This window comes from Archocentrus centrarchus, chromosome 19 (assembly GCF_007364275.1).
Source record: "Archocentrus centrarchus isolate MPI-CPG fArcCen1 chromosome 19, fArcCen1, whole genome shotgun sequence".
Lineage (NCBI taxonomy): Eukaryota > Metazoa > Chordata > Actinopteri > Cichliformes > Cichlidae > Archocentrus > Archocentrus centrarchus.
The window spans coordinates 2,835,674-2,854,614 of NC_044364.1; the positions used below are offsets into that span (position 1 = coordinate 2,835,674).

General features: G+C 40.0%; 1 long non-coding RNA gene across 1 annotated transcript; it reads right to left on the reverse strand.

The window, feature by feature from the left end:
• Nucleotides 1-2,892: 2,892 nt before the first annotated feature.
• LOC115798823 (uncharacterized) lies at nt 2,893-7,243 on the reverse strand. The gene is made up of 5 exons (XR_004021505.1): nt 7,148-7,243; nt 6,426-6,480; nt 5,729-5,883; nt 3,747-3,791; nt 2,893-3,373 (listed from the first exon to the last, which is right to left on the reverse strand). It is a non-coding gene; the product is annotated as an uncharacterized LOC115798823 (long non-coding RNA).
• Between the last annotated feature and the right edge of the window lie 11,698 nt (nt 7,244-18,941).

Below are 18,941 nucleotides of genomic sequence, written 5' to 3' on the forward strand. Positions count from 1 at the left end.
GGCCCTTTAGTTTTTCTTCCTGTGTTTCCCTCCCAGCTGTTTCCCATTGTCTCATTACCTAGTATGTATATATTGTCTGCATTCTCGGCAGTTCTTTGTCAGGTTGTTGTCCTCCGTTGCATGTGTGGTGATGTGTCATATTTAAAAAAAAATGAACAAAAAAAACTGCTAAACTAAGACTGACACAGCTGCCAAAATGTCACATTTTGAAGCCTCAAGTTTCACCCTCTGAGCTATACAAACAAAAATGAGGAGTTTTTAGTTAACATCAATGCAGACTGGTTAGCTTAATTCATTTCACTTAATTCAGTCCAATCATATCTGAGAGAATGAAAGAAGATGATGCCGGCTGTAAAGTACAAAAATAAAATTCAAAATGCACTCTTAATGTCTCTTAATCTGCATTGGACAGAGTGTCACAGTGTTACAAATAGGAAATATTTTTGTGTGACTGTGGTCAATAAAAACACTACCATTTTCCTTCAATTCTCTATCAATTTCCTGTTCCAGAGAGTTTCTGCTCAGTGGGTGATGAAGCAGGTAAAGTATGTTATGGTGAAATTGGGTTTTCTGGAGGAATCAATTCTGACAGCCGGAAATGAGATGCAGAAAAAAAAAAGCCATGTTACTAATTTTGTGTCAGTCTGTTTAATTTTTACACAGCTGGTGATGATACACACTGTTAAAGGTTGTGCAACACACTGAACTATTAATCTGACTTTTCATAAGTTTAATAAAGCCTGACCCAATCAATTTGGATGTGTTGGCCAAATGATATTTTCATATTCAGTGTTCGTTTGCTTTTTTTTTCCTGACACCATCCTGAGTGCCAGTCTGTTACAGCAGCTCCTGTTTGTTTGTTTGTTTGTGTGTGTGTGTGTGTGTGTGTGTGTGTGTGTGTGTGTGTGTGTGTGTGTGTGTGTGTGTGTGTGTGTTGAATGAATCACTGGGGTGGTGCAGTAGTGCTGTAATGCTGCTGCCTCACAGAAACAGTGTTTCTGGTTTGAACAGAGGGGATTGTGGGGTTTCAGAGCTGGAGCTGTTACTGCTATCATCAAATGAGAGAAAGGTGAGGTCCCTGAACAATAAGATGTAATAAGCTGGTGAACTGATGAAGACCCAGAGGAAACACAGTGATTGTAGGATGTGTTTCATGGAGACAGACAGATGTATATTGAACTGCTACAAGTGTGTTCACACAGCAGTTCAATATACATCTGCTCTGGAGCACTCCGGTGTGTGCTACCCCAATGCCAAGCCTGAACCCCTTCCCAGGAGTGGATGTCCCAGTGGAGTCACCCTAAGGTCAGAATGTGCAATGCCCAGTGAAACTGCAAACACCCCTGAGCTACAGCTCAGGCTCTACAGGCCTCAGTTAGCATGCTAAATGTTGAAGTTCATGATAGCACAATCAGAAAAGGCCTGAACATGTGTGTGAGAGAGATATTTATTTTTCTTGCGTTATGTTGTTTTTTTTTTGGCTGCTGTAATACAAAAATTTCTCAACTTTTCAGATAAAGTGTACCTTATCTTGTCATATCTTAATCTCAATCATGGATAACTAAACTGCTGGCAGGCTGATTCAGATTCTGTAATGTATTTATGGGGCATTAATCCTTCTGAGGCTCAGTGTGTTCAAAAAATCCAGTCACAGTATAACAGTCGTCAGAACCTGCTGTTGGTTCAGTGGTGGACCTGATGTTCAGGCCTTAGTGCTATTGCTTACTAACCCACAAAAAAACAACTCTATATTAATGATGGAGAATTTTAGGTGTATGAAGACTTAATCATCCCAGTTTTATACACTGCCAAAAAATGAAAAGTAACACTTTTTAATCAGTTTAGCATCAAGTCAGTTAAACTTCTGGCATATTGATGTGGTCAGGTAAGTACCAGAGGGGGGTGTTAATCAATGTCAGCATCTGCTATAGAACAGCGGAGTTGGCAGGTCCACCACTGGTGCCCTGTGATTTTCATAGATGAGAGCAGGTTCATGAAAGGGTCTGGAGAAGCCATGGAGAACGTTACCCTGCCTGTAACATCATTCAGCATGACCGGTTTGGTGGTGGGTCTGTAATGGTCTGGGGAGGCATAGCCATGGAGGGATGCAGAGACTTCTACAAGCTCGGTAATGGCACCCTGACTGCCATCAGATATCAGGAGGAAATCCTGATATCGGACTCTACGCTGGTGCAGTGGATCCTGGGTTCTTCCTGGTGTACAACAATGCTCTGCCTCATGTGGTGAGAGTATACAGACAGTTCCTGATGCCTGACCTAAATCCAGTAGGACCCCCCCCCCCCCCCCCCCCCCCAAAAAAAAAAACAAAAAAAAAACTGACATCTGATGTGTTTTCAAAGTGTTCCTTTTTTTTGAGCAGCATATATGCAGGCTGCTTTTCAAGGCTGGCAAAAAAGTTTTAAACATCTTTTTAAGAAGAGAATGATCCCAGTGGTGCATATGGAGCAAATGTACATGCAAAAAGAGCTTGGTGACCTCTCCAACATACAGCTAATACACCTCAAGTGCCCGGGGCCCCTACACACACCTCCATTTTTGTATTAAGCTTAAAAAGTCAAATGTCATCACCAACATTCACTTCACTGTGGTCAGTAATCTTGTCGACATTTTTGACAGGGTTCCACTTAAAGCAGCCGTGATCCACTTCGAAGTTCCACTTCGACACATAAAAATCTTCCATTTGACAGGCTGTCAGATTAATCCATAATGTAAATCCTCTTGTAATAAACACTTTGACACATAATCATGACCTTGGTGTGCATAATCAACCCCATCAGTTCTTCCATTTGAATCAGTGAGTATATAACATTTAATTAAAACTACATTTCACGAGCAATTCAAGCAAATCCTTCAGGGCCTTCATTGCCTGAAACTGGGTGCGAATAATTCAGTCAGAGGGATAAAAGAACAAATTATGCTGCACTCACATTTTCTGAGCCTATCCCAGCTGTCATAGAGGTACATAAAGAAATCAATTCAGTCAGTTCAGTCACAAAAGTTAGCTGTCAGTTGCTAATATGCTCCTTAAGGCATAGACGTATTCTGGAGTACTGGATACCTGGGCCATGTGATTGTGCAATTCCAGCATAGTATACACCAACCTCAATACTACAATATGACTGATCTAAACGCAGCTGGGTAGTTATGGAGCCCTAGCAACAATACAATCTTAAATTCATCACTAAAGTCAATTTATCCACCTACTGTCAGCCTGTGATTGCTGGTATTGTCTCTTTTTTTCCGTCCCTGTGGCATTGTTATTGTTCTTTTGTCACTGATTAATGACAGCAAACCCAGACTTTAAGGTGACACCTCCTCGTGCCCGCAGAGGTTTCCTCTCCATGAACGATATCTGTTTGTCAGAGCCAGAGGGGGAAACAGAAGCAGTGAGGGAGAAGCAAACAGTCTTCTAATTGCTGGAGAGTTCAACAAATATAAAGCTTAATAATATCCCTGATGTCTCCAACAGCCTTGACTGATTATTAACTTTTTATTATAACTACAAGGTCTGTAACTCATAACTGCAGATCTTTTCTCATAATTATGATCTTGTTTAAATTATAAGATAAGGGTTTTCCATGTTGTTCTTTCTTGAGTGAAGTGCCATCTATACAATCAGTATGTGCCTTTCTTTACGTTCATTCATCAAACTGCTTGAACTGTCTTTTCCTTCTCTTTTTTTCTGTCTATTAAATTTACTGACAATAAAATAAGATTTTTTTCACCTGTTGTCCTTTGTGGACCACCTGTTTCCTGCCAATCCTCCACCCCTAGAAGAGAAATCACAGGTTATTCACTGGTATCACTGACTTGTGGAGTAATTCATATGCGCATTTGGAGAATTGCAGAGTTCATAGAAAGGCTAGAGTTCCTCAGAAAAGCTTTATCTTTTCACACTGAATGTGAGCAGAAATAATAGGTTTGCTCAGTCTGTGGTAACACTGTGTGTGTGTGTGTGTGTGTGTCAAATTCAAACTTAGGAAACATTGAGGAGCATCCCCACAGCAATTTTCTAAATTCCTCCACCCGTTGTAGATTTCACTCACATTATGACGGATAATATGTTTAGAGGAACGTGAAAAGCACTGTTTCTTTTTCATTAACCTCTCCACGTGTTTATACCCCATTCTGCATTTAATCATTATTTATTATTAATCTCTGGCTCTCTTCCACAGTGTGTCTTTTGTCCTGTCTCTCTCCCCTCAGCCCCAACCAGCAGATGACTGCCCCTCCCTGAGCCGGAGGTTTCTTCCTTTCTAAAGGGAGTTTTTCCTTCCCACTGTCGCCAAGTGCTTGCTGAGTGTTGGGTTTTCTCTGTATTATTGTAGGGTCTTTCCCTTACAATAAAGCACCTTGGGGTGACTGTTTGTTGTGATTTGGCACTATATAAATAAAACTGAATTGAATTCAGAGAAACCCAGAAAATAGAGTCAATTTCACCAAAATTTTATTGCAGCAACTCAAAATGGTCCTCGGCAGTTTGTATGGCCCCATGTGCTTGTATGCACGCCTGAAGTCAGGGCACCTAATGAGATGACGGATGGTGTCCTGGGGGGATCTCCGCCCAGATCTGGACCAGGGCATCACTGAGCTCCTGGACGGTGTGAATTGCATCCTGGCAGCACTGGATGGACTGATTCATGTCCCAGAGGTGTTCTATCGATTTTAAGTCAGGCGAGCGTGGGGGCCTGTCAGTGGTACCCATTGCCTCATCCTCCAGGAACTGCCTGTATACTCTCATTACATGAGGCCAGGCATTGTCGTGCTCAGGAGGAACCCAGGACTCACTGCACCAGCGCAGGGTTTGACGATAGGTCCAAGGATTTCATCCTGATACCTGATGGCAGTCAGGGTACCATTGCCTAGCCTGTAGAGGTCTGTGTGTCCCTTCATGGATGTGCCTGTCAAGACCATCGCTGACCCACCAACAAACCGGTCATTGTGAATGATGTTACAGGTAGCAGAACATTCTCCACAGCTTCTCCAGACTCTTTCACGTCTGTCACCTGCTCTCACCTGTGAAAAGCACAGGGTGCCAATTCTTGTTGTTCTATGGGAAATACCAGTCAGACTCCACGGTGCCAGGCAATGAGCACACGGCCTACTAGAGAACATTGGACCGTCAGGCCACCCTCATGAAATCTGTTTGCCTGCTAGAGGTTATTTTGTAGACCTCTGGCAGTGCTCATCCTGTTCCTCTGTAGAATCACCAGTTTACCTAAACCCCCTACATGCATGTCTTTCAGCTGTGGGAGGAACCCACGAAAACACAGGAGAACATGCAGAAAGGTCCTGGCCAAAGGTGGATTCAAACCCAGGACCCTGGTGCTAACCACCGTGCCACAGCGATGCCCACCTTTGGACCTAAAAACACAAAAATAGTTTTAAAATATGAAAAAAAAAACTATCCCAACTATGAAGTATATTCAGTTTAGAACTATTTAATTAAATTCAGTCTCGAGCAGTTCCACCTACTAACGTGCTGCTAATGTGAGCACCAGGAGCTTACATGATTCAATATTTTGACAACATCCAAAAAGAGAAAAAAAAAGACTATGCAGCTGTAACTTTTCTTCGTTTTAATAAATACTACAGCTATTACTAATATGACAAAAGAAGCACAGTTTTAAATCTGGGACATTCAGTGCTTTCACAGCATGTTAATAACTATAAGCTCACTGTGGCAAAACGGTTGACGTCACTTAACTTTTTTTTTGAAGCGTCATCCAGCTGTAGTTTCAACCCAACAATCACCACCTATTCAGGAAAAGGCAGCGTAGAGCTTTTCACAGGCCGGAATGACACTCATGCTCACTGCAGTGGGGGGGGGTGTTATTGATGTCAGTCAGGTGTAATTTTAAGCTGCAAGAAGAAAGGAAAAAGGAGGACATCTGCACAAAGGAACAGAAGGTTTAACGTTCCTGTTCACTGGTTGACGGCTTTAACTTGACAGGGAATTGCAGGAGAGCGCTGCACAAACTGAGGGAGCGTTTCACTCGTTCATCTGACGCGTTCAAGTTGTTTTTGTCATCTGCAGCTCCCATTCAGACTTACTTTGCATACATTTAAGTTTCCATTTGCACTTTAAGAGTTGCAGGTCAGCAGTACAGATCTGTAATGTTCTGTCCCTGAGTAGTGTATGCTTTTATTCAGAGGATACGTCTTTCTTCCAGCTAAGTGTGATCTTTTTTTTTTTTCGTTTTCAACCTTTATTCCCAAGAAGACTGCATCTTAAACCGATGTGTTTGCCTATAAGAAGGAAAACTGAAAGGCTGCCATACAAAACCTGCTCAGTGTTTTGAGGCGCAGAGTTTTATGCTGGCACATAACAAAAAGCTGTAGTTCATCATCTTCTGCATAGTTGACTGTGTTTTGATGAGTGCAGTGTGTAGAGAGTGGCTCACCTCATGGCACTGCATAGACTGAGCTTCAAGGCCACTGCCTTACAGTTTGTTGAGCCTTTAAAATGAAGAAAGTTTTGACTTAGTTTTTTGTTTCTCCCTTTTGTTGCTTGTTTTTTATCCACAGCCGTTCTGCACCCTAATGTTTCAATTAAGTCTGTTTAAAGAATTAATTAAAAGCTCATCAGTACTAAAAAAAAAAAAAAGCCAATCGTGAATAATTTGTACAACATACAACTATTTTTCTAACAAGAAAGAGTTCCATATTAAAGTGGCACATGCAGACTTTTCCTCACATCACTGCATTTAAATTCATTTATTGGCTTTTAACAATGACTTGTTAGAGAAGCTTTAGGCCTGTCTTAATGGTTTTATAGAACTGCTTACACAAATAGTGCACAATCCAAAATAAAAGGCTTTAGAGGAAATTATTAGTTACAATACTCTTTGAAATAACCAAAATAAGTCCTTTAAAATGAAATACAATGTTTCAGGCCTGAGTTGATACTTGTGAGCGTTGTAGTCTGAAACTTTAGGACCTTTTCACAAAGTTTCAAATAAATAAGAATAAGCACTTGGATACAACAGTTTGGCAAAACTGGTTAATGAACTAGTGATTTAAACACTGGAAGGACCAATGAAGGGAATGATGAGGGGGCTGCAGCAGTTGTCAGTAACTAAGATCTACTGTACATCAGTACACATTAGCAAACTTAGTAACTTACACAGCTAACACGTGCTGTGGAGGCTGGGGTAGATGGATGGGACTATAGTGACTGGTGCCAGTCTATTACAACAGCTGGAGCTGGAAAAAAGACCTGCAACACAGTATCATTCAGAAAGGTGCTGAGCTCAGATATGTCTGATATGTCTGAACAGTAAAAGAAGCATTTCTAGAGTTCTAAAATCCTGCCTGTACATTATGAAGCTCTTTCATGCATGTATCTGCTAGTAAACTAGTCAAACTTGCCTGAAGATCATCACCAATGTAGCACGGGGTTCTGTTGCCGACTCATTTAATGTCAGCGCTCCATTCTGCTCACTCGCTAATTCTGGCGTCACACCATAAGAGCTGAGGCTGGTATAAGAGCAGATAAATATACATAGTTTGGGAATTTGATGTTTAGCAGTTACAAGTTTGTGCAATTCTTCAGGTGTAATAACTTAAGACCTTTTATTGATTCCAGCAAAAGTCTATTCTCAGACTTCCATCACCCTGCGTTTTGTTTCACACACTTTCCAGTATTGAAAAATATAGATTATATTTAGTAGTATAACACAAAATTGTTTCGTTTGTAAAAAAAAAAAGGGGGGGGGGGTACACAGAACATGCAGCAAATTGTCTTGTTATATTTGTGTGTTCATGTCTTTGTATGCATTTTGTGTTCCTTTGTGGAGAGACAAAGGAAGACAGACATTGATTTAAAATGCCTTCAGTTGGCTCAGGGAAGCTAAGAACAGATGCTGGAATGTAGAATTCAATACTATAGATTCCCGCTGCAGAGGGGAAACAGATTCCCAATTTGGACTCAATTTTTGGCTTGTTACACCACCTAATCTTCAGTCTCCTATATCTGCTGCCTGTCTCTATGCAACTCGTACCTCAAATAAAAGAGATGTCAGCACTAAATCATCAAGGCTATCAGCACAGGCGATTGTACGAGAGCATATTGTATTTTCTTTGCACAAAACAAAAAAATTCTTGGTTCTTTCTTTGAAAATGAACAAAATTACACAAGTAAATGCCATGTAATTGCTATCTATTCTTACATTCTGGGAAAACGATTTATTACTGTGCAACCAACTTCACCCATAGTTTGTGTAGTTTGAGAGTTGGAAAACAATTTACTTGCATTTGTGCTTAGGTGTATGAAGCTTTTTGCCACACAAAAATGTCAAATTCAGTGAAGGGTCAAAATAATACCCTGTCGAATTTTCAGGGTAATAATTTCTAAAATTTCAGTTTCTGAAACCAACATTTTGTGCTTAGGTATCCTCAGGAGAGTTAGCTCAGTATCGGCTCCTGGTGGTAGAAGATAGCATTGCATGTTGAGAACACTGGACTAAAAGGCACATGTGCACACAGCGGCATCACTGGAGGCTAATTCTTAGATTAGCTGCTTTTTTATTCTTCTTTAAAGGTAAGAAGAAAGGCTAATTAGTATCAGCACCAAATAATAGCTCAGCATCTTATATATATACATCTTATAATACTATTCATACATAAAATAAATATTTTTTAAGGTCCCAAAGTTCAGCCAGTAGTACATAATTAACCAACTTTTTCTAGTTGTCTGTATATGCTGGAGATGCTAATGCTAAGCTAAATATTTAGCCATGTTGTTATAACTCTATTTATTAGCTGCTAAGCTAGGTTAAGATAAAACAATTATCCAAATAATAATAATGTCTAGTAACCATATTAAGAATTAATCACCTCCTTGGATATCCTCCTCTTTTGTTCTTTTTATAAACGAAATCAGGTCAAAGGTTGACCAGGTTGTTAGCCCTGCAACAGGCTGGCGACCTGTCGGTGTATCCTGCCTCTCACCCTATGACAGCAGGGATAGGCTCCAGCACCCCGCCCCCCCCCCACTGCCACCCTGAAAAGGATAATCGGAAAACGATGGATGGATGGATGGATGGATGGATGGATCGGGTCAGGATAATCTGGCTTTTTTTAAACAAAGTGAAAAGAGATTTGTAAGAGTTTAGAGTGATTCATTTAAAGTATCCAGGGGATAAATATTTTTTATAGGAACTACGGGTGTGCGATATTGACAAAAAAATAATATCTCGATATTTTCTGTAATTTTTTCGATAACGATAATAAACAGTATTTTACATTATTTAAAAATGTGTTTGTACAAGAAGTGCAAGCTGGTAAAATATAAGACTTAAATCAGTGTTTTTGACATGTTAACTTATCTTATTTAACGATTATTTAACCAGGAAAAACACATTGAGATGAAAATGTCTCTTTCAAGAGCGTCCTGGGCATGCCAAAAGTAAATAGAGAAACTTCGGCAAGATTTTCAAAAGCAGTTGTTCAATACAGAAGACTTGACAGATGGGGGAAAAAATGAAAAAGAGGCTGTCCAGGGGGATTACCCCTATATTATAGCAAAAAAATAAAATAAATAAAAAATCACAGGAACTATACACCCTCGTCTGATCAGAAACCCACTTTTTGGTAGACCGCGTCAGCGTATTATCTGAGGCTCCAAACAGGTGAGCTCCAAGAACGTTGCTAGGTTATGCTGCAGTGATTGTAACATAGCTACTTTAACTTAAAGGATATTAACATCCATCCATCCATTATCGTCCTCTTTATCCCTCTAGTTGGGGTCACGGGGGGGCTAAAGTCTGCGGAGTGTGTCTTTTGCCGGACACCTTAGCTGATTTAGGTTTGTCTTGGACGGCGGGTTCCCAAATCTTTTCATATTCCTCATACTCGATGATGATGGAACAGGTTAGTTGTCGAGCTATCCGCTTTCTTACAAACTCTGCAAACTTCCGTCTGTCTTTTCAATTCCAAACCACCTCCTTGCCTAGGAATTAAATCTAAGGTGGTAGACTGCGAGGCCGGCGATGTCTGATTTTCTTCCCCTGGTGCAGTGTGTTCACTCATTTCCAGCTTTAAGTGTGTTGTTTATGCGGCTACGCTAGCGCACAGCATGGGCGCTCTCAATGCGCACATGCAGCAGCCTATAATAAAGCATAAAGTAGTGAATGCGTGGAGCCGAGGCGTTTTAATTGTTGTTGGTTTTTTTTTCCAGTCATTAGCATACTCGATAACGTCGACTCGCCCATCGTTAACACGGCAATTACGATATTATGGTAGACAACATATATTGCACACCCCTAATAGGAACTGTAACGAAGTTAACGGGTATCTTTTTAATCAAATCAATACATTAAAAACATTATATCACTCTGAATAAATTGCAGTGTTAACATGTGTTTCCATCATTGCAATTCCAGTATTCCCTTTTCTCCTCTTCCCGGGCTCTTCGAACCTCCAACAATGTGTTCTTTATATATTCAATTTCTGCTTCCGTTTTTGCCTCTTGTATTGCCCTTTACTCCTTTTCCAGTGCCTTGTGAACCTCCAACACTTTCTTTTTAATTTCAGATTCCTTCTTTGACGTTTGTATTTATTTTTTCTACTCTTCCAGCTCCTTTTAGTGTTCAAAGTTCTTCAGACTGCCAGAATAAAACAGCTAGACACACATCTCTACAAATGCTATGATTATTATTGGCAACAAAAAAAAAACACAGGAAACATCAGAAGCATCAACAGGTTTGAATTTCTCCAAGGTAGCTTCATATCCTGGTGAAATCCTGAAATAATCAGCCAAACATTCACAAGAGGATTAGTGTAGACTGCTCCACACACTACGATTTCTGAAATGATCTTGCTGCAAGAGAGAAACAACATAGGCTGATAACTTCCAGTTAAACGAGGGCACACTGAGAGCTGCGCAGACACTCTCTGTACAAGCACACAGTCTGCTAGATGAAAGGCCAATTATGTGCACCGACCTGCAGCAAAATGATGAGAAAATACACCAACTCAGGAAAGTCCCGGCATCCTACAGAGAGGAACTCAATAAGCTCAGTCCAAAGAAGGGAAATGAAAATGCAAAGATGGAATTTATGAAGGTCCAGAGAACACGAGAAGAGGAGAAAAAAAATATTACTGAAGGCAAAGAGCACAAGTGAAATTGCAGAGCTGAAAACTGAAAAGGCAAAAAAAATTGTCGTAACGGCAGGAAGTTGAGGCAGCATGGTGGCGCAGTGATACTACTGCCTCACAGCTAGAATGACATCTAGAAGATCTGGGTTCGATTCCCCCTTGGCCTGGGCCTCTCTGTGTGGAGTCTGCATGTTCTCCCCGTGTCTGCGTGGGTTTCCTCCCACAGCCCAAAAACATGCAGCTACTGGGGTTAGGTTAAGTGGTCACTCTAAATTGCCCATAGGTGTGAATGTGAGTGGTTGTCTGTGTCTCTGTGTTGGCCCTGCGACAGGCTGGTGACCTGTACAGGGCGTACCTACCTCTCGCACTATGTCAGCTGGGATAGGCTCCAGCCGCCACCCCACTTCTCGTCCATGTCTCACATATCCCTCCATCCCAAAGACCTGTCTTGATCACCAGGGTTTTCATGGACATCTCCTTTGCTTCACGATGTTCTTCCCCCACCAGTCGCAGCTCTTCCTAGACAAGGCTGCGCCGCCACCCGATATTAGCATCCCTCTTCCTTGCCCGGGTTATGACTCCTAGACCCAGACCCTTGTGGCGTAGTCTTGCCTCCACTTCTGCCACAGCTCTGGTTGGTGTCCACAGATGGTGATATGTACTTGGTGAACCAATTGGTCATTACTGGCTTGCTGCTTCATCGCCTGCCAGCTTTAGCCACTTTGAACTCTTCAACCACTGATGTTATGGGCAGTTGCAACTTACTCCCAGAGCTGTACTGATGTAAAGCTTCTGGGGACTGACAGTCATCGCCAAAGAAAGGTGTTACTCCTCCTTTCCAAGGTTTCAGCAGTTGTTAGTGGTGTCTCATACATGAGCAGTGGCCAAAGGAGCCTTGGGAGCACCTCCTGCTGGTAGCCCCAGAGTTTGACTCTTTAAGGCAGCCCTGCTTCTGTCCAGGGCTTGTAGCAAAGCTTCTGCCTACCCAAGCATCTCCTTCACACTCTCTCTCATTCAGCTGAATGAAAATGTGTGAGAAAAATGTGTGACATTGAGAGATGGTGAAATATGTAAGAAAGAAGACCGGAGAGGAAAATGAATGACTTAAAAAAGTAAGGCCTGGTTAGCAAGTGACATTTGCTAAAGTGGAAATTTAAATCTTACTGTCCTATTATTTTCTTACTGCCTATTTTCAAGTTTTTAAATCAGATATTGGATTTACACATGATGTATTGCTGAGGTTATGCTTTTGTGAAGCATCCTGCGAAACAAACTGAACTGTGCTCATTTTGTGTTCTTCAAAGTTTGCCTTAAAAGAGTAGGCCTACTAATGAGTTTGGTGCAGTTTGGACTAGCACAAATCAGACATGGTGTTCAGGCGGATGAAGAATCTGTCTAAAGTCTTTGTACTGTACGTTATAGAAGTCAAATACTGATTTCATAAGAAAAGTACCATCATGTTAACTAGCAAAAAAAAAAAAAGAATTTGTATTTAGTATTTGTCTACAACAAATTTTGAAGTGACATTTTGTATTTTTTAGATACATTTTTGACACAGTTGGTCCAGTGAGTGGATCAAAAATCAGAAAAATCTGCAGACGTCGTCTTTGTGCATTTTTTCTTTTTGCAGGATGATTGATACTAATGTGATTAAAGCACTCAGTCTAATGGCAGTTCAGCCTTTAATCCACTGATTCGTGCTGTCGACACAAAGGTCCTGTTTTTTTGTGTTTGTGTTCCACAACATAAATTTCCCAACATCGTGTGCAATTTAAAAAAAAAAATAGCCCTGGGTTTCTGTGGTTAAACATGCCTTTGCATAAAGATGACTTGTGCCCAATCTATCATTTGTTAGACCTGCCAGTGATGATGACAACAGCTGCCATTACTTCCTGACCTTTGTGCAGTGTGGTTATTTATACCACCTGCATCATCGCCATTGCCATCTCTAATCTGCGACTGCAGCAATACATCAATCATCAGCATTAAATATTAAAGGGATGATTAATGACTAATTTATAGCACTGACATTAAAACATAATGGACAAGGTAATATGACTAATCAAATTAAGTTAAAACTTAAAGACTTTCAAAACTGTACTTTTTCATTTCTGTGCTGTAGTTGTAATTTTACAGCATTTTTTTTCATCATTTACAGCCTCTGCAGTGAGGGGAACCAGTGCTTCTCTTATGCACTGAAAAACATGGATTTCAGGGCATAATGATGCAATTTCTACAAAGTTGGAATAATCATGCCTTTGAAAATCCCTGATTATGAGAATGTTGTATGATATGTCTTTCAAAGTTAGCGGCTCTCATCCCTTTGGAAGATTTCCGACTATTGTGTTAAAAAAAAAAGCATGCTCGACCACCAACAATAAATGAAATAATATCTCTTGGAAGGTAAATACTAAAATACTAAATAAATACTAAAATACTTACAAATCATGTTGTCTCTCTCTTTTTTTAATAAACAAACAGTTATCATATAATGATGTACAATAATGTTACTGTATGTGTCATACATAGAAAGCAGTCCTAAATATGTAGATGTGATCATGAGATCATATTTGCCCCATAATAGCTTCTTTTCATTGGTTGGCTATGAAATCGAGAGTTGTTTCCTTACATCCGTGCATGATCAGGTCCCATCATATCATAAAGACCTCACATTACCATGTAGAGCACTTCACTCCCAGACTGCAGGCTTACTTGTGCTTCCTAGAGTTTCTAAAGCAGAGCCTTCAGCTGTCAGGCTCCTCTCCTGTGGATTCATTCACTCTCTCTACTTTTAAATATTAGACTTACAGCTTTCCTTTTCATAAAGCCTCTGACGAGGGCTGGATCAGGTGACCCTGAAGCAGCTTAGTTGCTGCAGGCTCAGGCTGTGGGAATTCCCATGACTGAGTTCTTATTCACTCAGCTGTGTCATAAAAGTTTATGTTCTCTCTCTCCCCTAGTTTGTATTTTGCCCTGCGTCTCTATGCTCTCCCTTTCTCTCTCCCCTCACCCCCCACCCGGTCACAGCAGATGACTGTGCTTCCCTGAGTTTGACTCTGCTGGAGGTTTCTTCCTGTTAAAAGGGAGTTTTTCCTTCCCACTGTTGCCAAGTGCTGCTCAGAGGGGCTTAGCTGACAGTTTTCTCTCAAATATTGTTGGTCTTTTCCTGGCAATATAAAGTGCGCTAAGGTGACTGTTGTTGTGAGTTGGTTGGCGCTATATAAACAAAACTGAATTGAAGTGAATTGTAGTACAATGGCAACAACACATAATACCATCAAAGTTCTCACTACAAGATGTGATCTCATTTTTATTAGGACTTCATCAGTGTTCCACATGTATTTTGGGGTAAGTCTCATTTTAATCCTTTAATGACATTTTGCAATTTCTGCATTCAGAATTTTTTCCATCCAGCACATCAGAGGTGGGTGACTCATGGCTGCCAATACTTTTACTGTTTCTTGTCCAAGGAAACCAGTGATGTGTGAAGTTTGCTCTGAATGAAGCCATTTACAAATTTAATGAAAGCAGATTTGGACAAACTAAAAGAAAAACATAATTGGAAATGTATGAATGCAAGTGGGAAAATCCTTATAAAGTCTTCCTCTGAAGGGAGTACAGCAAGTTTTTCTGGATAAGTCCCACAATCCTTTGGCATGTTTGTGCAGAACAACACAGTTTAATTGGTGCATGCTAAAAAAAAGACAATATTTGCTTCACTGAAAAAAATCCTAGATTTTAAGATTTCAAATTTGCACACTGGGTGCAGGGTTAGGGGTTAGGGCTATATAGTTGTCAAGCTAAAATCTAGCACCTCGTTTTCTGTGATGGCCATGAAAAATTGTAATAACTGTCACAAGTATTCACAGAACTCTGTGCTGTGTGGAAACATCATCAAACGTCAGAGAAACCTACATCACAGAAATGCTAAACAAGCAATTACATGGACCTGTTTGTACTTTACTTGTAAGCACTGCTCTCAGAGGCAGCTTCACTCTGATTCAGCCTGGTTTCCTGAATGCTTCTCAGCCGGTGCTTTAGGAGAACGTTCACTGTGTGCCATTGCTTGACAAGGTGCTGACACTCCAACAAAAGCTAACCAGGTGAATAGACCACTGATGATATCTGCCGTGATCAGTCAAACAGAAGTTGTGCCTGCAAATGGAAAGTGACACCAGCAACAGGGATCACTGTATTATGTGACTGTGGCCATTCAGTAAATCTATTGCAGTAACTATATATTGTGTTCAGGATAGAGATATCACAGCAGTACAATATGAGAAAGTGAATGACGTGTTACAAAAGCTTCCATTATCTCTTCTGCCAGTAAGACGTAGGAAACTCTGTGACAGTAATGACCAAATGGAACAGTTTTGGAGAGATGTAAAGAACACGGCACAACGGCTGCCTGACGCAAATTACGAGTATAACTGCCATTCTTAATTTATATAAGTATATATACTGTTATGAATAATCCTTAAAGGATAAGTGCAGTTTCTGGCAACCTGACATATTTGTCATAATTGTGGCTATTATGTGTCATCCTAACAAGCTTTTGATTTGGGTCAGATATGAAGTGAAAATAGTGCAGAAATTAATTGCATTTGATTCATAACATTTACAAATATAAATAAGTTTTATTATAATGGGTTTTATTAGGGTTAATTAGTGTTACACTCACTGTATCACTGTAAATATATTTCTCATCATGTTCCTCAAACTGATGGAAACTTCACGTCTCCGCTTTATGGTAGCCATAGTTACCAGTTCGTTAACCTGCTTTCCACAGAAGTCCAGGCGCGAGTCATAAATGAATGTGTTTTCTCGGCTAGATGGACAGACTACTTAAATGAACTTACACTACAATTTTGACATGGTAGTGTATGTTTTGCTTTATGACCTATGACCTCTTATTTCATCTTCGATTTTCAGTTGCACATCAGGGTTACCATTCATATCAAAACCTGTAATACGCGCCACATTCAATCAGTCTTGAAAAAGTGTACAGATCAAGCCCCTGATGTGGCACCTCTACATTTGTCAGTCAGTTTGTCCTTTGGATCTTTCTGGGTCTGCAAATTAGATGTGCAGTGATGACAGCAGCAGACAGGTTTCTTTAGAGTGTCTGTTGTGAGAAATATGACAGAAATTGTACATTTTTGTCTGACTCAGTGTTAGCGATGGATTGGCCTTTTGGACCTAACTGAGAGTCGTCTAATAAGTGTTATATCCCTGCTCACACTGATCAAAAGCAGACACCAAATGAGCGCTGCTGTTCTGACTTGTACACAGAAGCACATCTTCAGATGAGCATCTGTATGGTGACGTTCATAGTGGACTGTTTCATAAAAAGTGTGTGGTTCTGTGTATTAAGTAGCCAAAGGACTGTGTTATGGTGAAAATTAAAGGTGTATGCAAAAAAATTATAAAGAAGTAAAAAGTTCCATCAGCTTCCTGATACATGACCTCTAATACTGACAGTCTTGTTATGCTCACATCAGTCAGTGGAAAACAGTGTCCACCATCTCATTGATGCAAGCACTACTCACTTTATCTTACTCAAACACCTTGTCGCTAATTATCATCTAAAACCCCCAAAGTGTCACTCTGCTCAGATGCCCCCTTGTTTTTATCAATTACCCAATCAGTGGAGTCACGCTCATCAATATCTTGCAGAAGCCGACAAGAAGGACTAAGCAGAAAAGCGTGGAAACGTGTACTCAAATGGCCTCCACAGTCTCACCGGATGTGTTGGAATGGGAGATTTGTATCATGAGTGAGCAGCTGACAAATCTGCAGCAACTGTGTGATGCCATCATGTCATAATGAACCAAAATCTGTCTCGAATGTTTCCAGCGCCTTGTTGAATGTGTGCAATGAAGAATTAAAGCAGTTCTGAAGGCAAAAGGGATCCAGTTTCACACTGGCTGGCCCCAACAGGTTAAATTCAGAGTGCTGGTTTAAAACTGGCTCTAAGTTTTCACCAATTCTTTTCCCAATTGTAAGCTAAGGTTTTGAATCTCATTGTTAACATCTTAGAGATTTACTTGTTAGGTTTATAACACGTAAAAAGTCATTTAAAATTCACACATGCTCTGAAGGTGCTTATACTGTAAGGGATTAATGACAAAAATCCAAAATCATTAAAATATATAGTAGTATAAAATAGCTAACTTACTTATTTATTTTTGTTTGCCATTTGTAGTAAACATGCCACTTGATGCTGTTGTGCAGTTGTGGGTGCACATGAAGTCCATGAGGTCACCACAAGACCGGTGTAACTACCATGGCAGACAGAGGAGGAGGAGCAGCAGGAATTTTCCACTCTGGCTCATTAATCAACCAGCGATCCCGACAGAGTTTTAATTCATTTGAAATCCTGACTCTTAGGATTGTACACCCTAATTGTAAAACTTTAAAACCAGTTTTATTTGTTATCATCTATCGTCCAGCTTGTCTTCTCCTCAGAGTTTCTGTCTGATTTCTCAGACTTTTTATCTGATTTAGTGCTCAGTTCAGATAAAATAATTATGGTGGATGGTTTTAACATCCATGTAGATGCTGAAAATGACAGCCTCAACACTGCATTTAATCTATTGTTAGACTTGGACTAAATGACTTTTCTCAAAATGCAAACGAGCCCAGCCACCACTTTATTCACATTCTGCATCTTCTTCTGATATACGGCATTGAACGAAAGACTTAACAGACTTCCCTGAAAACCCTCGACTGTCTGATCATTTCTTAATAACATTTAACTTTACAATAATGGATTACACACCAGTGAGGAATAAATTTCATTACAGTAGATGTCTTTATGAAAGTGCGGTAACTAGGTTTAAGGATAGAATTCCTCCATTATAATCTTCTTCAGCACCATGTGCCAACACAGTACAGCACAGCTACCTAAACTCTACACCCACTAAGGTCGATTATCTAATTAACAGTATTAAATCCTCACTGTGTACAACTCTGGATACTGTGGCTCCTCTGAAAAAGAAAACCCAAATCAGAAGTGCTTGACTTCCTGGTATAACTCACAAACATGCACCTTAAAGGAGATAACCCATAAACTGGAGAGGAAATGGCATTTCACTAATTTACAAGATCTACATTTAGCCTGGAAAAAGAGTTTAAGAAAAAGCCCTCCATAAATCTAGGACATCTTACTATTCATCACTAACTGAAGAAAATAAGAACAACCCCAGGTTTCTTTTCCTGTAGCCAGGCTGACAAAGAGTCAGAGCTCTGCTGAGCCAAATATTCCTTTGACCCTAACTAGTAATGATTTCATGAATTTCTTCATGAATAAAAATCTAATCGTTAGAGAAAAAAATTATTCATTCATCTTAAAAATTCTTAAACGATAAGTTGTAAAACAGCTAACTGATCATCTGCAGAGGAATCAGGGACAGGGTCAAACTTATAAAAAAAAAAAAGCCAATAAGTGCACGTGACAAAAAAATGAAATAACTACAAACGATTACAAGTTGTAAATATTTCACACTGATTAAAGGTCAGAGAGTAGAAATGAGTCTTGAACAAAGACTTAAATGTAGAAATTGTTCGAACAGTTCTAATTTGAAATGGTAAGGCATTCCAGAGACTCGAAGCAACAATTGAAAAAGTTCACCTCTACTTTTAAGACTAGATCTTGGAATATTGAGGATCATCTGATTAGCAGACCTCAGTTATCTGACAGGAGTGTGAACATGAATAAGATCAAGTGTGCAGTGGTGCCAGCCCATTTAGAATCTTAAAAACAATCAATACAATCTTAAAATTAATGAATTAGTGAATTTGGGATCACTAGAATTCAT